A 2,500-nucleotide genomic window follows, 5' to 3' on the forward strand; every position below is an offset into this window, starting at 1 on the left:
ACTCGTGATCTGCTCTTTAAAAAATCTTTGTAAAGCATTGACATTGTGTGTACACCATTCTATTGATTTTCATCAGTGCCTGCCAGTGTCCAACGAAGAAGCAGCAGCACCCTCTGCTGTTTGTAAAAGAGAAGTGAAAAAGCTTACAGCACCTGGTATTCCCAGGCGGTCTCCCATCCAAGTACTGACCAGGCCCGACCCTGCTTAGCTTCCGAGATCAGACGAGATCGGGCGTGTTCAGGGTGGTATGGCCGTAAGCAACATTTGCAGCAACAAAAAGGCCATTTAAAGATGCTGTAACACAACGTTTTGGTATTCTGCCCATACAGGTAGCAGCTGCAGATTGTCAGGAACACAAACAGATATTCTCACTATAATGACAAAAATGGCCTTTGTAAGAAACTCTGTCAGTGTTACATTGTTACAGGCTAAAACTATTATTGGATTATTATCACTGCAGTATTGCTGTGTAAGCAGCATTTTCAAGTATCATGCTGCGCCATATTTTCTGAAACAATCACGTTTTAAATGTCAAATCTAAATGTACAAAGTCGCAATAACAATCACAAACGTAGTGGAGTAAAAACTCCAATCTATCCCTGTAAAATAAAGTATAAAGTAGCATAAAATAGAAAAAAGCACCTCAAACCTGCATTCAAGCAGCGTAGTTACAATCTCACCTCTGTCGTAGATAGTGTTTATCATTCATGTGGGGAAACTGTGTCACTGTAATCAGAGCTCCTTGCCCAGAAGTTCTGTAAATATGCTAATGTCCCTATGAGCAGAAATGCACACAGGCGTTCACGGCGGCAGTGATAGACATCTATAAAGGGCCGTTTTGTCACCAGTGCTGTTGCTTACGGCCATACCACCCTGAACACGCCCGATCTCGTCTGATCTCGGAAGCTAAGCAGGGTCGGGCCTGGTCAGTACTTGGATGGGAGACCGCCTGGGAATACCAGGTGCTGTAAGCTTTTTCACTTCTCTTTCCAAACAGCACGGTGGAGACTTTGAAAACCAGAGCAGCTTGTCTCTGGATGTTGAATTTCATCATTCCTCGCTCCTACAAAATTTTTCTGAGTGAAATTGATCAGCTTCTAATTAGTTTATGATATAATGATATACACTTGTAACTCGTGATCTGCTCTTTAAAAAATCTTTGTAAAGCATTGACATTGTGTGTACACCATTCTATTGATTTTCATCAGTGCCTGCCAGTGTCCATCGAAGAAGCAGCAGCGCCCTCTGCTGTTTGTAAAAGAGAAGTGAAAAAGCTTACAGCACCTGGTATTCCCAGGCGGTCTCCCATCCAAGTACTGACCAGGCCCGACCCTGCTTAGCTTCCGAGATCAGACGAGATCGGGCGTGTTCAGGGTGGTATGGCCGTAAGCAACATTTGCAGCAACAAAAAGGCCATTTAAAGATGCTGTAACACAACGTTTTGGTATTCTGCCCATACAGGTAGCAGCTGCAGATTGTCAGGAACACAAACAGATATTCTCACTATAATGACAAAAATGGCCTTTGTAAGAAACTCTGTCAGTGTTACATTGTTACAGGCTAAAACTATTATTGGATTATTATCACTGCAGTATTGCTGTGTAAGCAGCATTTTCAAGTATCATGCTGTGCCATATTTTCTGAAACAATCACGTTTTAAATGTCAAATCTAAATGTACAAAGTCGCAATAACAATCACAAACGTAGTGGAGTAAAAACTCCAATCTATCCCTGTAAAATAAAGTATAAAGTAGCATAAAATAGAAAAAAGCACCTCAAACCTGCATTCAAGCAGCGTAGTTACAATCTCACCTCTGTCGTAGATAGTGTTTATCATTCATGTGGGGAAACTGTGTCACTGTAATCAGAGCTCCTTGCCCAGAAGTTCTGTAAATATGCTAATGTCCCTATGAGCAGAAATGCACACAGGCGTTCACGGCGGCAGTGATAGACATCTATAAAGGGCCGTTTTGTCACCAGTGCTGTTGCTTACGGCCATACCACCCTGAACACGCCCGATCTCGTCTGATCTCGGAAGCTAAGCAGGGTCGGGCCTGGTCAGTACTTGGATGGGAGACCGCCTGGGAATACCAGGTGCTGTAAGCTTTTTCACTTCTCTTTCCAAACAGCACGGTGGAGACTTTGAAAACCAGAGCAGCTTGTCTCTGGATGTTGAATTTCATCATTCCTCGCTCCTACAAAATTTTTCTGAGTGAAATTGATCAGCTTCTAATTAGTTTATGATATAATGATATACACTTGTAACTCGTGATCTGCTCTTTAAAAAATCTTTGTAAAGCATTGACATTGTGTGTACACCATTCTATTGATTTTCATCAGTGCCTGCCAGTGTCCATCGAAGAAGCAGTGTCCATCGAAGAAGCAGCAGCGCCCTGTGCAGTTTGTAAAAGAGAAGTGAAAAAGCTTACAGCAGCTGGTATTCCCAGGCAGTCTCCCATCCAAGTACTGACCAGGCCCGACCCTGCTTAGCTTCCGAGAT

The 2,500-nt window shown here is 42.9% G+C and overlaps 5 non-coding genes across 5 annotated transcripts in view; 2 read left to right on the plus strand and 3 right to left on the minus strand.

The window, feature by feature from the left end:
* Positions 1 to 140: 140 nt before the first annotated feature.
* LOC141755107 (5S ribosomal RNA) lies at positions 141 to 259 on the minus strand. Its single transcript, XR_012590815.1, has one exon. It is a non-coding gene; the product is annotated as a 5S ribosomal RNA (ribosomal RNA).
* A 596-nt stretch (positions 260 to 855) lies between these two features.
* Positions 856 to 974, plus strand: LOC141755108 (5S ribosomal RNA). The gene has a single exon (XR_012590816.1). It is a non-coding gene; the product is annotated as a 5S ribosomal RNA (ribosomal RNA).
* Positions 975 to 1,272: 298 nt separating this feature from the next.
* Positions 1,273 to 1,391, minus strand: LOC141755109 (5S ribosomal RNA). The gene has a single exon (XR_012590817.1). It is a non-coding gene; the product is annotated as a 5S ribosomal RNA (ribosomal RNA).
* A 596-nt stretch (positions 1,392 to 1,987) lies between these two features.
* LOC141755110 (5S ribosomal RNA) lies at positions 1,988 to 2,106 on the plus strand. The gene has a single exon (XR_012590818.1). It is a non-coding gene; the product is annotated as a 5S ribosomal RNA (ribosomal RNA).
* A 316-nt stretch (positions 2,107 to 2,422) lies between these two features.
* The window catches only part of LOC141755587 (5S ribosomal RNA), a 119-nt gene continuing 41 nt past the window's right edge, over positions 2,423 to 2,500 (minus strand). Inside the window, exon 1 of the ribosomal RNA XR_012591282.1 lies at positions 2,423 to 2,500. This exon is cut by the window's right edge and continues 41 nt beyond it. This is a non-coding gene — a ribosomal RNA (5S ribosomal RNA).

This window comes from Sebastes fasciatus, chromosome 17, assembly GCF_043250625.1.
Source record: "Sebastes fasciatus isolate fSebFas1 chromosome 17, fSebFas1.pri, whole genome shotgun sequence".
NCBI lineage: Eukaryota > Metazoa > Chordata > Actinopteri > Perciformes > Sebastidae > Sebastes > Sebastes fasciatus.